At 38.9% G+C, this 21,011-nt stretch overlaps 1 pseudogene; it reads left to right on the top strand.

Annotated features, from left to right (window-relative positions):
• Positions 1-15,844: 15,844 nt before the first annotated feature.
• Positions 15,845-18,398, top strand: LOC109675308 (histone deacetylase complex subunit SAP18 pseudogene; annotated as a pseudogene).
• Positions 18,399-21,011: the final 2,613 nt, after the last annotated feature.

Raw genomic sequence — 21,011 nt, 5'->3', positions numbered from 1 at the left:
ATTTGCTGACCCTACTTTCTGGGATCTATGAGGTTGTACTGTTTGCATCTTCCTTTAACAGACAAAGAGATTGAAGCACAAAGAGAAGCCAATTTTCCCAAGGTCTCAGATATTAAGGAGTGGAACTGGGATTTGAACCTAAGCAGACTGATTCCAAAGCTCACACTCTTTAGCACTGAGTCATTTCAGACACTTGGCAGTAAGCTGCAGACCACTCTTAGGAGGAAAACTTAAGAGTGGGCCCTGTCTGGAACCTGCATTGTGTGTGGGCTTAATGTTTCCTTCCTTAGTCACCATCGCCACCAACACAGAGCTTGATAAATATACTCATCATCTGCTAAAGAAGAAAAACCCAGTCCTGAATGAAAGGTCATTTTCTCGATTTTGAACCATCAACTCATGCTTTGAAATATCAAGAAAGAGTAGTGTTGCTCCATGCTAACAACCTTTAATTAGACTTGCAGTATTCATGACTTTTAAATCACTAATAATGTGATTTCACTGACTCATTACTTTCATTTCCAACATGACCCCTCCCAAGCCAGCTCCACCTTTCATCAGGAAGCCATGAGTCAGTAATAACAATAATGATGATAATAATTTTATTAACAACACATTTATATACTGCACTCTAAGCCACTCATTCTTCTAAGCACTTGAATGTGTTAATTCATTTGACTTTCACAGCCACCACTGTACTGCTGAAAAAACTGAGACCCAAAGGTGTTAAGCAGCTTGACCAAGAGAAAAATGCCAGTCAGTGGCCCAGCAGGAATTTGAATATAGGCAGTCTGGCTCCAAAATCCATACACCCAATAGCCTTTCAAGGAGAATTTTTAAATATACTAAAAATAAAAGTTATTATTTTGGTTGTCATCTCTGCATAGACAGAATGGCACTTGGTGACTGATTATGGAGCAGTTCACTACATTCTTCTTATTAGCGGGATTGTGCTATTTCTTTAAGTGTAAAGGGCTGGGAAGTCCCATCATCAATCTGTCTTGTTCATTCTCTTGGCAATGGTAATCTGTGCAGATGCTAGGGCCCATGCCCTAAGACAGTTAAGAAAAGTGATTGTCTGAGTGTCTGTAGTATTGGGAGAAGAGGTGACCCATAGGACACCTTAAGAATGCCAAGGGACAGGATGCAGGCATGCCAGCATTTGGAAATGGAAGTAATTCTCTTTATCAACTTTATAGTTTCTACCTCAAATTTTCTCTCCCCAAACTTTACACCCTCCAGAGATGCAGCAGATAGTGCTGCTGGGTCAACCTGAAATGTACCATTTCCCTATTGCCAAGTCTGACTTCCTACTGCCAGCCCCTGTGACTGTGTCTGAGAGGTCTCTCTGGGCTCTGGAGCTGTCTCTGCCTATATGTCTGGCAGGATGGAAGTGCCAAGGAACTAAGATTCCCTGGGAACAGCTATACCTGATGACTAATGTCATTGAGACTTGGTGTATAAATATCCTAGCACCGTATCTCCTAGGGCAGAATAATTCTGAGGCATGTGTGCTACTCTGGCTTTCAGAACACCTCAGATGATTAAGTTCCAGTTGTCCACAGTGGACTGGCTTGGTAATTGTATTAGTCATGATTCCATCTGAAAAACAAAACCAATCAGATATATATAATCGACCCTTTGTGTCTACAGGTTTCTCATCTGCCAATTCAACCAATCACAGATAGAATATACTTTTAAAAAGAAAGTTGAGTCCATTTTAGACATGTGCAGACTCTTTCCTTATTATTATTCCCTAATTAATAGAGCAACTACTTACATAGCATTTACACTATATCAAGTATTATAAGTTATCTAGAGATGATTTATAGTATACAGGAGGACACATGTAGGATTCATACAAATACTATGCCATTTTATGTAAGGGACTTGAGCATCCAGAACTTTTGGTATCTGCATGGGTGAATGGGGGCTCCTGGAACCAATTCCCTCAGATACTGAGGGACAGCTATAAGTAAAGACATTAATTGAAAGGGACTGGCCTATGCAATTGGGGGGCCTGACAAGTCTGAAATCAGCAGGTGGGCCATCAGAAAAGAGAGGCTGGAACTCTCAGGGAGGAACCAATGCTGTCATCCACAGTGGAATTTCTTCTTCAGGGAAACCTTGCTTTTTGCTTCTTTAAGTCATAGATCAAGCCCACCCAAATTATCTAGGACAACCTCCTTTATCTAAAATTTTGATTATAGGCATTAATTACATCTACAAAATACCTTCATAGTAACACCTAGACTAGTGTTTGATTGAATAATTGTGGAGTATATTCTCACCAAGTTATACATAGATAGCACTGATAATCATAACAATGTATCATTGATTGCTTGCTTGCCTGCTTTTCCCTGTCTCACTTCCCTGTAAGTATTTTTCTTGGATTTCCTTCTCAAATAAATGACTTGTACTTGAATTCTTAGGGTCTTTTTCTAGAGGAACCAACCTCAGACAAGAAAATTGTTGTTTGCATGGTTTCTCCATCTTATTAAAATTGCTTTTAAAGGAAAAACTGAATTCATAACTCACAATTGACTCAAATTCTAATTAAAAGTGTTCTTCCCCTGAGTTAAGGACATTTCAAACACTCTTTATTATTGCGAAGTGTATCTCGTGCACTGTGGCTGGAATGTACTAAATGTGGGAAGGGCATGATACAGAGATTTTTTTTTAATTAAAACCAAAACATTTACACTTTTTAATGCTCCTACATTCACAGACATTTACACATTCCAGGAAATTGAAGAATGTCTTTGGTGCTCATAAGTTATTAGCTACTAGAAGGCAGAGTAGTGCCTGTAAAATACAATTCTGATGATACCATTCCTTGATGTCAATTCTCTGGGTGCCTACTTTCAACTTTTAGAAAACATTTCAAACTCTTTAGCCTGACATTCAAACTATAAACACCATGGCCTACTCTTCACCTTGCGGTTCTTTCCTACTTCCCATGCTCTAACCATATGGAGCCAACACTTCTCAGACTGTATCATGCCTCCACTTCTGAGTAGATTGTTCACACTTCCTTTGATGTAAATGTACTCAACCATCCTCATTCAATCCAGTTCTTAGCTGACCAACCGCTATTTGCACTTTAAGAGCCCTGAGGTCACCTTACTCAGAAAGTGCTCCCTCACCACCCCATGCTCCTGTTTGGATTAGATGCTTCTCCATTGCCCCATCACATCTTCTTCATACCTGTATGATAGCACCTCTAGTACAACTCTCTGATATAAGACAATACCTCTGATATAAGACAACCACTGGTATTTTGTGGCACCTACTTCCTAGATCAGCACTGATACAAACAAGAGGGTCAAGAAAAGTTTGAAATAGCTGGTAGCTCACACCTGTCATTCTTAGCTGCTTAGGAGCAGAGATCAAGGGGATCAAGGTTCAAAGCCAGCCTGGACAAACAGTTTCTGAGACCCTATCTCAAAAATACCCAACACAGAAAAGGGCTGTCAGAGTGGCTCAAGTGGTAGAGTGCCTGTGTAACAAGTGTTATGCCCTGAGTCCAAAACCCTACTACTACCAAAAAAAAAAAGGAAATGTTTGAAATTGAGTAGACCCAGTTGGGTCCTTGAATCAATATCATTATGAGCTTTCTTTGAAGTAAAAGGACCTACCATGTCTTTGTATTTTAAGTATCACCATTTTCAAAGAATATCTATCATCCCTCACATGAAGCTTTGAAGTCAACCTTTTTTTCTAAGTATATTCACTATTTGGGACATTTTTATGTTACATGTTCCATCTTTCATATTGTCCTTCTGGCTCCACTCCCAAGAGTACACAAGTTTATGATTATACTTGCAGACTTGCAAACTAGCTCTCATGAATAAGCATACTATTTGCTTATGAGAACCCAGAACAGGGTTTTGCTGGAGACAACTTGCCAGGAAGGCAAAGACACTGAGTGTTTTCTACTTTATCAAATCATTCAGTACCGTTCTCCATTTTAAATTGAAATTATTGATAATATTGGACTTCTAATTAGTAGACTTTTGGTTGAAACATAAAAAAGACCAGGAGTCAACTGAGGACTCTTTCAAAGCATTGTACATGAGTGACCCACTTGCCCTTTCCTGTTCCCATGAGCCTCTTTTCTCCAGTAAGAGAAGTCCCTTGAACCCCATCAGTAGGCTTACCTTATCCTAGGCTTTGAGGCCTAACCTCATGTGTGCCATATGTGTGGTCTGTACAGAGAAGAAAACATGGAAATCCCCCTACCACAAGTCTAAAACCTACCTTTTAAGTTAGAAAAGGAATACCAAGGCTATTCTTAGTTTGAATATTTTACTGTATGTTAATTTGCCAGTGGAGCTAATAACACATTGGCAAGTTTCTAGTCACCAAGCACAATTTATCACACACTGCTCAGAGATGTTTACATACATGCAACATATCTTTCAAATCAGTGCATGTGGTGATTCTGTGAGCTCTGCTTTATAGCTAAGAAAACCATGTTCACATGTTAATAAGCAGGGAAACTTTAAGGAATTTGAGCTCAATTCTTAGAAACTTTGCTTTAAATAAGACTTACTGGGAGTCCCGCTATGACCTTTTTCTTTCTGAACCCAAGTCTCTATCATGATCAAAAATATTGATGATGATGATGATGATTCTAACTTTAATTTATTAAGGCCTTACTATGCACCACATGTTTTGCATTGAACTAACCAACTGATGGTATCAGGAGTGAAACTCAAGACAATCTGTATCAGAGCCTGGGATCTTTTCACTGTAGTACAGATCCCTTTCCCTCAAGACTGGGGTTTAATCTTACTTTCTTTAGTCATCCTGGTAATTGTGGCTTTGCCCAAGGATGCCAGCCAGGGAAGTGAAAGCTGATTTCCTTCCTGTCCCCCACTACTTCTGTTTCAATTCTAAATTTCAGCCTACCTCTTGTCCCAGATCTGCTGTGGCAAATCTTCTGATGCCACTGACTGCCTTCCTGCTGGCTTTCCCATTGATACCTGTCTGACTCAAGCATTTGACTCCACTACTGCTTACCAACCAACCTCTTCCTCCCTTCTCTCCCTTACCCTCTACATAGATCTGGGCCAATTAACAAACACCTGACCCACCCCTGTGGAGGATGTCTCATTTTCAGACCCAAACCTCGACTTCTCTTGCCTAGCCCTAGCCATCAAGGTCTGAAAGCTCATTCTGAAAAATTAGGGGCAGACTTGCTCATTAAGATCTACACACTGGGGTGGGCATAGTGCTAAGCCTGTAATCCCAGCTACTCAGGAGGTGGAGATTGGGAGGATCACAGTTCAAGGCCAGCCAGGGCAAAAAACCATGCAAAACCTCATTTCAACAAAAAGCCAGGAGTGGTGGTTTGTGCCTGTAATCCCAGCTACAGAGGAGGCATAGGTAGGAGGATATTGGTCTGAGGCTATCCTCACCCTGGCAAAAAGCACAAGACTCTATCTAAAAAGATAACTAGGCTAGGCACTGGTGGCTCATGCTTATCACCCAAGTTACATGGGAGGATAAGATCAGGAGGATCATGGTTCCAGGACATTCTAGGTAAAATGTTTGTGAAACCCATCTCAGCGGAAAAAGATAGGCATGACGACACATGTGTGTCATCCCAGTTACTGCAGAAAGTACAAAATAGAAAGAGTGCGGTCCATGCTGGCCCCAGGGAAAAAGCAAGAACCTATCTCAAAAATAACCAGAGAAAAAAAGGCTAAGGGCATGACTCAAGGGGTAGAGCACCTGCCTAGCAAGTGTGAGGCCCTGAGTCCACATCCCAGTACCACCAAAAAAATTTTAAAAGATCCATATGACAATATGGATCAATGTTAAGTAAAAAATGAAGACTTTGTTCAAGTTCTAACTCAAATAACACTTTGGAAGTGACGAAACTCCCAAAGTACTTTTTACCTCTCTTGAGGCCCACACAATTTCTGTCATATTTAACTATGAATACATCTTACACATTTTATCTTTCCATTCAGTCTATATGCCCCACGAGGGCAAGGAGATTTAATTCATATTTGTGATCCTCAAGGAAACAACAATGTGGGGGAAACTGGGTATCTTGAGCTGCAATCCCCTCCGTGACTCATATAATCTTCATCCAAGTTACTAAACTCGTATGGATTTAGACCTTAATGAGAAAAAGTATTCTTCTGTTATGAGACACTATTACTAATGAAAGTTGGGTAATGTTTTGAAGATGCTAACTCCATTTGAATAATTTACATAGATATATTAAAAGAAGAGACTAGCTTATGCTGAAGATTGATATAACATGATACATTTTTCTAAGATTTGTAAAAATCTTTGACACTGTAAAGTCAAACAGAGCCAGCTAAGAAGTATAATCTATCTAAAGTATTTATTCCATATTGAAAATATTCAGGTTCAATACCAACAGTGAATGAGCACTGAAATTCAGGTAAAATGTGAGTCAAACTCTCAGAGTAATTAAGAAAATGGGAAGGAGAAATTCACTGATATGTGCACTACAGTATTGATCTGCTTTACCTGCTACTATCTCCATAAGTGGACTTATTTTCCTAACCATAACCACTTGAAGTTTTGATAATTTAAAGGCCTAATATTCTGCCCTCGTTTTCATATAGACTTTTATAGTAGGCACAACACACTCCAGTGGATAAGTAATGTATTGTATCCTTGGTACATGCTAAGATTAGTTCATTAATTACAAAGAAAAATTATAAAAGAGGCCATCCATATCCCAAACCTGTGGGAAAGGCCATAGGTGGCCATTTAAAATAATTTGGGTGTACATAAAATAATCTTAAACATCTGTATCCAATTTTACATGTACAGAGTTTTAAAAGAGAAACATTTCTAAAACAGTACTTGCTTTTTTTCCTATCCCTCACAAGCTGATTACTGCTCTGAAAAAGCAACAACTTCCAAGTACTTTGGCTCATTCTATTTAGGTATAGTGTCCCAATTGCTACTTCCTGATTTGTCTTCTGTTTTCAGTATTATCTATTGACTTTCTACTATAGAAGATGAGGATTCAGCTCTCGTAGGCACTCTTTTTTTCACAAGTAGGAAAAAAATAATTTCTTCAATATTCATAGATTCTTATTTGGAACAGACCCCTGTAACTAAAAACAACTTAGCAAAAGAAAAACAAACAGAAGTTTATTAACATATATTTCATATATACATGGGAGATACCAAGAGAATGAGTAGTTTTCAAATGGTGGATTTGAATTCTAGTTTATATAATATCTTCAACAAAGAATGGTTAAAGTTTTGAAAAGTAACAAAAGGAAAGGGAATTTGAGTTTTTAAAGGCAGCAACTTGAGGGAAAGCAAATAACTAGAAAATAAAGGTTAGTAAGTAACACTTGCTTATCTAGGTTCCTCTAGCACCACCTCTAGACCACTAAGGGTCCAAACTTGTCTTCACTGATTAACCTCTGTTCTCCCTGGTAAAGAAGGTGTGGGAAACCTTTAGTCTTTGTGAATGTATGTCCTGCTTTTAGGCAAAGAGAGGGAGGGCAGAGAGATCTCCTGCATCTGTTTCTTGTTTTCAGTGCAATAATAGGTTGTATTTGATTGTAGTATATTCCGGTCCCCCATACACCTCAACTTTCAAACACACATCTCTTAATTGGTATTTTCCTTCATTACTTTTTGTAAAGATTGACTTTCCATTTTGCATTATTATTACAAATTTACTTTAATTGATTAAGCTACGTAATTTCCATGCTTGTATTTTGTTTCTTATAAACACTATTTTTTAAAAAGAAATCTTTTTTTTCTTTCTTGATTTTCTTTTTTAGAAATTGGTTTCCCTGTGGCAACCTTCTCAGACCTGCTTTAGAAACAGAATTGGGGTGGGGTGTCTCATAATTCTGATGTTTACATTTTGAGCTTGTTACTAACCCTCTACAATGCCTTATGTCCATGAGTGCAAAGTCTCTCTAGTTTAAGTTCTCTACAGGGAATGCATTAGTCTGTTTCCTATTGCCAATATCACAATACCATACTAAATTTTAATGAAAAGAGGTTTATTTTGGTTCATAGTTCTGGAGGTCCAACATCAAGGGCCAATATCTGGTGATAACCTTCTAAGTGACCAAGTCCCAAGAAGGTGCAGAACATCACATGGTGAGAGACAGAAGGCAAGTATGTGCCGTCTCTGGCCACTGTCCCTTTTCTTATAAAGCCATTAGGATTCACTCATGAGGGTTCTATCTTAAGGATCTTATTTAATCCTAATAACCTTCAAAAGCTTCCCCAGCTCCAAACATCAGTCAGATTAAGTTCCACCCTCTTCATACCTCAAAATAGGGTCTGAATTTCAACTGAACCTTGGGGGACACACTCAAAGCATATGCGCACTACAGCAGAGTAAAATTTCTAATCTCTGTCACAGGCCATTTAAGTGCTGCTTATGCAGTCTTATCAGTCAAGTCTCCTCCTTTAAGACCTACTCTCTACCAGGAGCTGGTAGCTCACACCTGTAATCCTAGCTACTCAGAAAGCAGAGATCAGGAAGATCAGGATCCGAAGCTAGACTGGGCAAATAATTCACATGACCTTATTTAGAAAAAAACCTATCACACAAAAAAAGGGCTGGTGGAGTGGCTCAAGGTATAGGCCCTGAGTTGAAACCCCAGTACTTACTCTCCATCCCAGACAACTGATTCCATTCTTGAGTCTTTGGGGCTTTTCTAGTTGGACCCTGTTCTTTTGTGTTTCCTGCACTATAGTCTTAGACAGCAGCTTGCTCTGGTCTGTTAGGGCAGTTTCTACTTGCAAATTTGTATTCTAGTCTGTAATTTTTTACTATTGTCTCTTGTCCTTTTGTCTTCATTATTTAAAATGAAACAATCATTTTTACCCCTTTACTGAGAGCTTAGTGGCTTTAGAGAGAAATGGCAGTAATGCATATGTTCCATTTATTAGAAAATAACACAATTCTTCATATTAATACTTTTTAATCTTAACTTTATATGAATAAATCAGTCACCCAAGTTCTCTCTGAATTCAGATTTGGGGGTCTTAAATGTAAAGGGATAAATTGGCATTTTCAGAATTACATGTTTTATGGTCATATCCCCAAAATGAGAGGGGGGAGGGAGGAGGAAAAAGGAGAAGAAAAAGAAAACAGACAATTCAATTCCTATTCTTAGGACACTGGTTTAATGATCCAACTGAATGGTGAGACAAAATGATTTGTCAAGACATGGCTTATTATGCACCATTGATAGAAGGTTTCTAAGCCAAACCAATACCTGTGCTTGTCAAGTAAGAAAATACAAAAAGCAGAAGCCTCTGGGAACAATGGCTTCTCCCTTAGGTTGAAAGCCAATTTTTGGTTTGTTTGGTTTTTTCTCATTCTCTATTCAATTGACACCACCTTGCTGGTAACTCCCCACAAGGGCACCAGATGACTTCCCACCTGCTAACAATAGTCTCTTTGGGGCCTCTGAGAAACAGTGAACTTTGGGGACCTACTACTTTCCAGAACTTTGTGGTCTCATGTGGTTTCTCGCTGCTTTCTGCTCTGTTTTTGTTCTTTATTTTAAGCCTACTTCTTACTTTGTTCCCCTTGTTATTATTGTTCCCAAAGTCCTCAGCCCTTTCCAGTTCACTTTTGTAGTATCAAAGTGTCCACTTTGCTAAACTTCAGTCCCTTTTATCTGACAATGCTGCAGGAAGGCTGGTTGAGGCCAATATCAATTCTCCCTCACCTATTGAAATGCTTCAATAACATGAAGCAGTTATACAAGATGTTTTTTAAAAAGTTGATTGGGAGGTTAGAGCAATGATATGGGACATACTATGGGATGCCACCTGAATCCCCCAGTATTCCCTATTCAAGACTGAGATACTCACCCTCCCCAACTCTTGGATAGTGGCAGTTGAAGGATCTCTGCAAAGACCCACTCTTAGAAATTTGGAACTCCATGCAGCTACCCTGGCCTGGGGTCAGAGCCTATCCTGGAGTGACTTCTCTCATACCCACAGTAAGGATGTCAAGGATACTCTCCTGTAAACTCTCTACAGATTAATCTCCTCCTAAGAGTCTGTTTCTAGGAACTGACCCAAACAGATGCATATTAATTTGAGTATTTGGGGCCAAAGCAAAATAGCACCATCACAAATTCCATTCTCCCAGAGTAGGATATTTTAAGGACTAGACATTAAGGAGCCAGTTTAATAACACTGCTAAAGTTGTTGTCTCTGGAATCAGACTGTGCAACCTAGATTTGTAGCTACCAATTTTATGGCCTAGCCTAATTTCTGTTCAGTGTTAATTGTGCCTCTTTCCCTCAAATATATAGTAGCAATGGTACTATAGCCTATGTCAACAAAGGGCAAGGGTTATTATACTTTAGCATGCATAAAAATCACAAAGGGCTTATTGAAATCAAGGAGGTTAGGCCCAACCCCCAAAGGATCTGGTTCAGTAGTTTGACAATGAAGCCTGAGAACGTGTGTTTCCAACAAAACCCCAAATAATGTTGCTGCTGCTGGTCTGAGGACCACATTTTGAGATACATGGTCACAATGTTATGTGGAAATAGAATGAGAGAACACCTGCAAAGTCCTGTGATCAGGGCATGACAAAAGTTTAAAATCTTAAATTATGTGTGCTGTTGTTATTGGAAAAGCTGTTCTTTCCCACTCATGATCTTTGAGTCAAACCTCTGTGACTAAGGACAATTTCAAAAATAAAGAGGAACAATGATATCCAAGGAACAGATGGTTGTAAACAAATTCCATGGACCACACTGAACCAGAACTGATCACTCATAAAAATATCACAAGAATGTTGAAAAATGACAAGCTGAAGAACACCCTCTTTGCATGGGACAAACAATACCAACTGTATCTCTGACTCAGCTCTAGATTTCACATACTGCCATTGACACCCTTGTCCAGGCTCATACTTTTCCTTTTCTAATTTCAAGTTATCAGAGTGGAGCCTGTGGAGGAACAATTAACTACACACCATTTTAAAGCCTTTCCCCTTCCAATTCACCAAAAGGTGATTCCATGAAGCTCATCTTCAAGGTCACAGATAATATCTGTTCATTGGAGTCTCATTAGGAAAGAATGACTTGGGAATGCAGGAATTAGCTTCCAGGGGTTTTAGGTTCTTTTCTACCTTTCTCTGCAGCTCTAATCAAATTAGACATAAGTTCAAATCTAGCAAACATCTTCTGAGCACCTATTATGTGACAGGACTTATTCAAATGTAGTTTGTTTAATCTCCACAACAGTAAGCAAGTCTACTACTCTATATTATGGTTATACAGGCTTAACGGAACAGAATAAAGTCTACAGAAAGCAAGAAACCATCAGAAATCTCCTCTCATCTTTTATTTGCAGTGAGTGATTTGATACTTATTTTAAAGAAAAATTGGTTTGAATGTCACATCTGCACATTGACTTTCATACTGTTCTTTTCTTTAATATAGCTCAATGGCTTGCAAACTCTTTCGTGCATATCAATTAATACAAAGAATTGTACATTTAAAATCAGACATTCCATACCTTGTGGTTGATTTAAGTGTCTTTCAAGGATATTTTTAACTATAGGGGTTGACTTACAAAACTCATTTTTATATATCTAGAATGAGACTTTTATGAACGTTTTAAACCAAAAATTTCTGGCCATCTGAATCCTTATGTTATGTCAATATGACTTCTGCTTGTCTTTCTTATAGAAAAGGAATGGACCTCAATCAGGAATAAAGCTGGAATTGCTGGGGGATGATCCTAAGGTAATGGCACCTACTTGACTCAGACTTGAAAAAAAAAGTCTTCAGGATTATATTAGGAGTTATTTTCATCAATTTGTTCAACAAATATTTGGTATTGAATACACAACAGGCATTACTGTAGATGCTAGGGACATGGCAGTAAACAATGCACAGATTGTTGCTTCTAAGGAGTTTACACTACACTTTAAAACCAGAAACCACAGAAAAGTAACAGCTAAACAAATTATATGTATGTATTTAACATGTCATGGTGTATTTCTTCATGTGAAAGGGCTGGAGAGTTGCTGTAGGAGTATTACTTTATTTAACATCAGAGGAGGAAAATCAAGAGAGAATAGTTTTCCAGAAACAAAGTGAGAAAACGTAAATAGGAGAGAGTGATCAGCTGTTTTGTAAGCAGATGGAAGGTCCAATAGTATAAAGCCTGTGAAGTGAGCATTGGATTTGCCAACAGGAAGGTTACCTTCCTGTTGACCTTGACAAGGAAGTCTTTGTGGACTAATGGGCATGGAAGCTTGATCAGAGTAAGCTCAAAAGAAAACAAGAGAAGTCAGTAAGCAAGAAAAAGCTACTGGGGAGTTTTGTTACACATGGCAATGGAGAAATGGGACTATACTCAGAGGGGAATGGATGATAAAGAGAAAGAAACATGGCATTTTTGAGTGCCATGAGAACTGATCCAGTGGACAGGGAAAAACTGATGTAAGCAAAAGGAGGACAAATCCTAGAGCTCTGCCCTCGAGTTAGTCAGAAATGTAAACACACACAGGTAGAGGGCTTGGTCTTATATAAGTAGCTTATGTGTGTGACACAGGGAAGATGTAGAATAAACATGTAGATACAAAAGATTGAGGATGAATTTAGAAAGAGTATATGAAAGTTCTGATTTTTAAATTTTATTTATTTATTTTTGGTACTAGGATTTGAACTCAGGGCCTCCACCTTGAGCCACTCCAAGAGCACTTTTTTGTGAAGAATGCTTTCGCAAAAGGGTTTCGTGCACTCTTTGCCCGGGCTGGCTTGGAACCACGATCCTCCTGATCTCTGCCTCCTGAGTAGCTAGGATTACAGGAATGAGCCACTAATCCTTGGCTGAAAGCTGTTTTGAATGGTTCTATTTTCTCAGTGAAATAAGCAGCATGACCATCCATTGAGAATGAGAAAAGGAGGGAGATATTGGAATTTGTGGAAAGAAAGAAAGGCATGGGAATAATCATCTAAGAGGATGGGAGAATAAATTGATTTGGGAAATTAATAAAAATTTCCAGCAGCTCTAAAGATTCACTGGAAGCCAGTGAATTGCATCTGGTGAGGTGGCTGGCACAAAGCCTGTCTCCAGAACGGCAGGCAGGATGGAGGTCCTAGGATGTTATGCCTCTGTCTAAGAGCATGCTGTGTTATTTCCTGCTTTATGTAACCATTTTCATAAATTTCTATGACCTTTGCTATGCAAGAAAGTTGTTTGCATCTCTGCATCAATCACAACACTGTCCATTGTGACAAGCAAACAAGAAGAGAATACCATAGTGATATTCCTCAGGCATCTTGCCAATACAGTGAAAGCAGAAATGGTCATCATTTATTTTTCAAGAATGAAGCACACAGCTCTGCTTGCTGGACATGGATGTTACTCTGTGAGGGCCTTCAAAACCAATGTGTCTAAACTCCTATTCCGTCAGGCTTTCCTTCTAGTTCATGGCCTGACTGTACACTTAATTTCTTGAATATCATTGCACTCACATCCCTGAATGAAACAAATAATCCATACTTTACTTCTAAACCTGTGATGGCTCCTCATTTCACTAATGAGCTTTTGATGGGGGGGATTTCTATTCTTCCCTTAACTTGTTTCCCACTCCATCTCACACTATCCTCTGGTGATCTGTTCTAGACTCCAGACCTACTTTACTATGTCAAACAACTGTGTCATGAGGTAGCTTAGACTCCAGAGACAAGCAAAGTAACTCAGCAAAGTCACTCATTTGCTCTTGATAGGGAAAACTTCTGGCTACTTTCACCCAAATACTTGTCCTTAATTAACTAAGAGAAGAATTTCCTTCTACACGTCAAACCCATTCCTCATTATACGGTTATATGGCTCTCAGTATCTATTTCAGAACACACCAGAACTAAGAGAAATTATAAAACTAGATCCTTCTTGCCACAATTTCAATTGTGGTTATGAGGTATTATGGTTTGATTTACCTCAACTAAGACTATACTACAAACAAACAAACAAAAAACATGAGTTTTAGCATTGTGTCATTTCTGGGATTCCAGAGAGAAAATGCCAAGACAAGACACCCAAAAAACTAGATAGCATTTGTTGCCCTCAACTCAGAGAAACTAAAGCAGATACTTTAAAGCAACTGAGGCTAATAGGAGAAGAGGACCAGGAACTAAAGAAAAGGTTAATTCGAGAAGAATTAACCTAGAAGGTAACACACATGCACAGGAAATCAATGCGAGTCTATTCCCTGTATAGCTATCCTTATCTTAACTAGCAAAAACCCTTGGTCCTTCCTATTATTGCTTATACTCTCTCTTCAACAAAACTAGAGATAAGGGCAGAATAGTTTCTGCCTGAAAGTGAGGGGGTGGGGGGGAGAAGGAGGGAGTGAGGTGGTTAGGGGAGGGTGCGGGAGGAAGGGGGAAGAAATGATCCAAACACTCTATGTACATATGAATAAAATAAAAAAAAGAAACAAATGAACTCATAGCAACCCTAAATATGTTCTCCCTCATATGCGGACATTAGATCAAGGGCAAACACAACAAGGGGATTGGACTTTGATCACATGATAAAGCGAGAGCACACAAGGGAGGTATGGGGATAGGTAAGACACCTAAAAAACTAGATAGCGTTTGTTGCCCTCAATGCAGAGAAACTAAAGCAGATACTTTAAAGCAACTGAGGCCAATAGGAGAAGGGGACCAGGAACTAGAGAAAAGGTTAGATCAAGAAGAATTAACCTAGAAGGTAACACACATGCACAGGAAATCAATGCGAGTCAACTCCCTGTGTAGCTATCCTTATCTCAACTAGCAAAAACCCTTGGTCCTTCCTACTATTGCTTATACTCTCTCTTCAACAAAATTAGAGATAAGGGCAAAATAGTTTCTGCTGGGTAGCGAGGGGTAAGGGGGAGTAAGGGGGGTGTAAGGGAGGGGGTGGGGGGAGGGGGGAGAAATGATCCAAACATTGTATGCACATATGAATAAAATAAAAATTAAAAAATGGAAATCTAACAGATTTACTAGAGGAAACCTGTGAGAAGGATAAGAGAGGGAGACAACAAGAGATCAAGGTTGGCGTGGAGCCTTCGGAGCTGGATACACGTCTGAGCACTTGGAAGGGTGGTAGACAGAAGGGCAGGCAGGGAGAAGATGTTGGCCAACAGTTCTCACAATAGCATCTCTCTTTTAGGGCAATCTGTATATGCATTTTCATGGTGGTCACAATCATCTACACTATCCATATTTCCAATCCTGACTTTCTGTTATTTGTGTTTGGCCTGTATAGCCCAAGCTGGCCTCAAACTTGAGATCCTCCTGCCTCAACTTCCCAATTGTTGGGATTATAGACATGTAGCACTATGTCCAGCTTCTTCTCTTTCTTCTCCTCTTTCTCCTTTTTTTTAAACAATCATTACCAACAGACAAAGATACCATCTCTTGAAACTGAAACTTTAATATGTCAGTGTCACCAGAGTCCTAGACCAGAAGTCCAACTCAAAGGTCCTAACAGGTCAGTCTGGCCACTCACCCCAAAACACCAGTTGAAGAGATGAGTAGTGATGAAAGGCAGAGAAAGGAGATTTGTTAACATGATGGACTCAGGAAGAGGGAGAGTAAGCATTTCAGCCCATCTTCTAGGGCTTTAGGTTTAAAGGGAAGAACTGGGGCAGGGTTGAGAGGTATGCATAATTAAGCAATCTAAGTCAAAGGTATGGTTTGGTTGACCAATTTTTCAGGATTGGTCAGGGGACCTTGTCAGGGTAAGAAAGTCATTGCTGTCTGGTGCATGGGGTGGAGTTTCAACTCTTGTCACAAATGTTTATCTGAAAGTCCTGTTGTTCTAGGAATCCAAGATGACTGCAGGAGAGAGTGGCTCACAGCAGAAGAGACAGATGCAAATGAAGGTAGAGATACTGAGGTTTTCTCCTGCTTTTAGTTACCCTGTTGGCCCAGGTAAGGAAGGGGTCAGTGTTTTTTTAGCAAAACCAGTTATTAAGTCCCTGTTACAACAGGGGGTTTACTGACACTGTCCCCTCGATCTGTCTTTTTGCCTGGTTATTTTCTACTCAATCATGATTAATTAGTCAAATAATGCTTCTTTTGTGACATCCTCCATATTCCCATCCCCTTTATAGCTCCATAGATTTTCGGTAATACTTTCAGTAAACCATTTATAAAGTAAGTTGTATGCGTGGGTCTATAGTGCTAGTTTTGAAAACACGTTGAAAAGGAAACATATTTTACTTTTTATATATATTCCTAGTGCCATAGTTCCCAAATTGAATGCCCAGGTGCCTCAGAGTGCTGTAGGGAAGTCATAAGGGGTATCATAAAGTAATCTAAATTTTCATGGAAAACAAAAATGACATGGTATGAACTACAACTACTAAGTGGCCTAGACCTAAGTAATTAATAAAAAGAATTGTTGGATATTTCTCTTAGCCTAGGGTTGCCATAAAAAATCAAGTGAGACACACCAAAGGCTCTATGAACTAAGAAAGTTTGGGAAACTGCATCTTAACTCTCCATGAGCACAGTACTTGGCACATAACACCTGTTTAGTAAATGACTTAACTATTGATTTTGAATAATTTACCTTACATTTGTTCAGTACACACATTCTCTGTACCAGCCACTGTTCTCAGTATTTTATACACATTGTGTCATTTATTCTTTTAACAGTCCTTGAGGTAACAAATATTGTTATCTGCATTCTAAAACCTTGGAACTAAGACATGGAGTGATGAAATAACTTTAGCAAGGTCCTACAACTAAGAAAATTATGTATTTTAAAAATTGATTCAGGACTGGAGGAGTAGCTCAAGTGGTACAGTGCTTGCCTAGCAGGCATAAGGCCCTGAGTGCAAACCCCAGTACTGCAAAAAATAAAAAGTTGATTCCAGGGCTGGGAATGTACCTCAGGTGCTGGATTCCATTCAAAACACCACAGAAAAAATAAAAATAAATAAATAAATGAAAATATTATAGAGCCACTATACTCTACACATAAATTCCCCCAATTTTTTCAAAATAGTAAGTGGTAAAGGTGATGGAAAATAATAAAACCACATTCACTTTATTATAGTATATAAATAGATGAATTCATTATGGAATATTTCTACAACTATTATTGAGTATATTCTAGGTGCAAAAATGCTGTGAGGGATAGCAAGATGAATAAAAATAATAATTCCTAAATTGGCAATTTTGAAGCAATGTCATTTTTATAGCCATTTCAAGATACTTCATAATTCTGATCTCAATCTGCTAGTAAACATTTTTTCTTATGCCTACATTTTTTTCAGAGATGTTCCAAGAACTTAGTTTTGTCCATTCTCCAGACTGAGGTTGAAATGTTTAGTCTATGCCAGCAATTGCGCTTACTCTACACTCTACCTAGGTTTTAGCAGCATTGGGCATCCTCTGCTTTCCTCTCATTCCTCATCAAAGAGGGGTTCCTAGTGGATAAATGAACAGCAGCAGAGGCCATACTGATACATGCATTTTAAAAGTTAGTTATAGGGCGAGTGCTTTTCCACTCTCAGTTAGTACGGGTGGGAGAACCAGATGAACAAGAGTTACCATCACAGGTGACTCTTCAAGTAATGAGCATCATCAGAATTATCAGAGACCTTCTGTAATATATTTGGGACTTTACTCCACACTCTTAAAATCAGAGCATTGTAGAATCTGCCTTCCACATAAGTTTTACATTCCCTAAAATTAAAGTAGGTCAAATTCAACACATTTGTATACAAAATTCTTAATGAGCTGTACATTTCTAGTCTGTAATTAGGTAAGGAGAAACTATGGGCTAAAAGTTTTGCACTGTTCTGGAATATGAGTGATCTGGTATCCAGTTGGGATACTAATGCTGATTCTGTATTTAACCTTGAACAAGTCACTTAACCTGAGTCTAAGAACTCACTTGAATCAAATGGATCCATTTCTAATTTTATAACCTTGAAGTTCTATGATTGTATTCTGCTGTGCATAGTCACAAAATAATTTAAGAAGCTATTATTGGAGCACCTCACCGGCCGAAGGAGGAAGATGGCCGTGGAATCACGTGTGTTACCCAGGAGGAAATTAAGAAGGAGCCAGAGAAGCCAATCGACTGCAAGAAGGATGGATGCAACCTTGAAAGAACCGACTAGTTTAGTGAAAGAAGTCTACCCAGAAGCTAGAAAGAAGGGCACACACTTCAGTTTTGTAATTGTTTTTATGAATCTTAAAAGACCTGGCTATTGAGTAAGGGAGATTGGCAGCACCATCTCTGGCAGAAAGGGGACCAATGATTCCTTGACCCTTCAGTAACAGAAGTTCCAAATAGGCGATTATTTGGATATAGTGGTTACCCCTCCAAACTGGGCACCACCTCCTTCAGGGCATATGAAACCGTATTAAATTCTGTTTACTCTCTCAAACTTACTTTTCAGTCACTTATGTAAAATAAACTTAGGTACATTTTCCTCCCCTGATTTTTTTTCCATTAAGCTTTAAATTCTAAACAAATTGTAATGCATCTATTTAGGAATTAGATTTGGATGTACTATGGTATGAATATTAATAGAAAGTCCTCATGTTTAAAGCCCTTCTGTAAAATATGAAGTGCCCTTAGTGTTTTGTGTAAAACTGTATTGTGAAATATATGTGTGCAATCAGCCTGATTGTGAAAGTTAATAGAGGCATGGGAACAGGGTTTTGTCTCATGTTTGGGGTTTATGCTAAGTAGTGGAGGAGGGTATTCTTAGCTCCAAAGAAGCAGAGCAAGAAAGCCATGGGCCTGAAATCATGCACGAGTTTGTGGTATAGACTGTGGTATGTGCTCAGGAGATGGGCCTGTGTGAATGAGGAAGCAGAAGTTTTTTGGAATAGCATAAGGCTAAGGCAAAAACAGCTCCGTCAGAAGAGGCTGGCCTACCTAGATCAGGGTGCAGTGACACAAGGTTAGAGAAAACAGGGGCCACAGTGAGCACTTTTGTGTTTTAAAAATGGATGCAGGGAGATAAGGTATTTTTGAAGGCAGAAACCAGTACAGAGAAAGCAAGTCAGAACTTAGGGTAAAGGTGGAAAAGTTTACCTTGAAGATCTGAAAATGGAGGGAAGGAAGAAAGAGGAATCTTGCACATCTTTCTTGTGTGTGCTGGGAACTGATGCATACTTCAGTTAGAGGCAGTGTAGCAGTGTTCAAGACAAGTGTGGCAAAACATTTAAGTTCTGACTGCACCAGTACCTCTGCAACCTTGGACAAATTACCAGAATCAAGTCTTTATCTTCTGGTTAGGACTGTGAAAGTTAAATACTTGTAAAGGGCTTAGAAAAGTGTCTGACAGATAAGAAGAAACACTTGTTAGTAGCCATAGGTGGAGATTAGTCAGAACTAGACCCCTGTCTTCGTGATACTATTTGATTCTCATTTTGAAATCTAAATATGGCAATATGTAGTAGCCTAATTACTTTTAGACTGAGTTGAAAATTGAAAATACATCCTGAAATAAGAAAATATGTACTAGTGATTCTCAAAGTAAAATGGCATGAATATAGTCTTGTGCATAAAGAAATGACCATAAAAATCTGATGACTTGTGAAATTAGTGTCCCTGTTATAGTTGGTCAGCAGTGGCAAAGACAAGCCTGGAACCAGGATCTAGTAGCTCCTGGCTGTAGTTCACCCCAAATCCTTAGACTGTTTATTCATTCAGGGTAGCTGGGCATAAGTTCCTAGTTGTTTGGACAATAGCCATTATTATTTTCCTATTTGTGGTGGAAAAAAGATTTGATGTCCTGTGTAGACAACGAGGGTGGGAACTAAGAAAAGGCCATTTTTCCATATGCTGTGAACTCTCATAAGGCTCTTCTATAATTCCAGTTATTCTACTAGCTTAAAATAAAGTGGTTTGGTTGGTTTTGCCCAGTTCCCCCCCTTTGCTTGATTCCACTACGGAATTTTTCCTTTAAAGATTTCAGTTTTCCACCAAAAGTAGAAAGATTATCTAGTAAATTTGTTACTGATTATTATTTCTTTTTTGGTAGTACTGGGGCTTGAACACAGGGCTTCACACTTGCCAGGCTGGTGCTCTACCACTTGAGCCACTCCACCAGCCCTGTTACTGATTATAATGCTGAGTCAAGACTTTTATGCTTAGTCCTTGCTTTCCTCTTGCTTTGGTAAGAAAGTACATGGCTTTGAGCTGTTTCTTCAAACATAAATGCTCACCATGTCAGCATCTTGCTCAGTGCTTTGGCGTCTGTCCTCACTACCTCACTGGCGCTAGGTGTTTTGGAGTTGAAATTTTCCCTCTGGAGTATGTGAGTCATAGTGACACTGCCTGTTGTCTTTTCCATTTTCTCACAGTACATAACTGGACTGTTATACCCTAGTCATTGACTCCAGTAATGTTTCAGCTGTGTGTATATGCATGTGCCTGTACATGTGTGTTGAGGGGCAGGTATGAGTGGGGGAAGAAAAACTGTCAGGCCAGGTTTAAAATTCTCTTTTATTCTCTAATAAAAAGCTGGACTCACCCTACTTCTTTTTGCTGAATGAAACACAGATTCCAAATCTGTTTTTTGTGAAACTAAGAAGACAATACTCTAAAGCCAAGCTTACCAGGATTATGATTTAAAGTGCTTAGCTGTGGCCACATGCTGTGCTAGGAGCCACTTTACCATGTGTTACCTCACTTCACCCACATGCACCGAATGGTTCCAGTTATGGTGAGCCTATTTTATCAGCTCTAAGATGTAGTCAACAAAGAATTAGTTGAAGTATACAATTCGTAGTTTATTTCATCTGTTCACTGTAGTCTGCCTCTGCCCAGGCTACTGACTGCTCCTGTAGTGGATTATAAATTCACCCTATTAACTCAACTACCAAAACACAGTCATTTAGAATTAAAAAAAAGAAGCTATTACTGGACACTTAAAAAAGGAAAAAAGATTTTTAGATTATATATATGTATAATATATATAAAATTCTTAGATTTTATATATATATTATAGATATAGATGTATAGAT

The sequence above is a fragment of the Castor canadensis genome, chromosome X (genome assembly GCF_047511655.1).
Source record: "Castor canadensis chromosome X, mCasCan1.hap1v2, whole genome shotgun sequence".
In the NCBI taxonomy this organism is placed as follows: Eukaryota; Metazoa; Chordata; class Mammalia; order Rodentia; family Castoridae; genus Castor; species Castor canadensis.
Note: the sequence above shows the minus strand (reverse complement) of the source record. Positions and strands in the feature narration are given on the sequence as shown.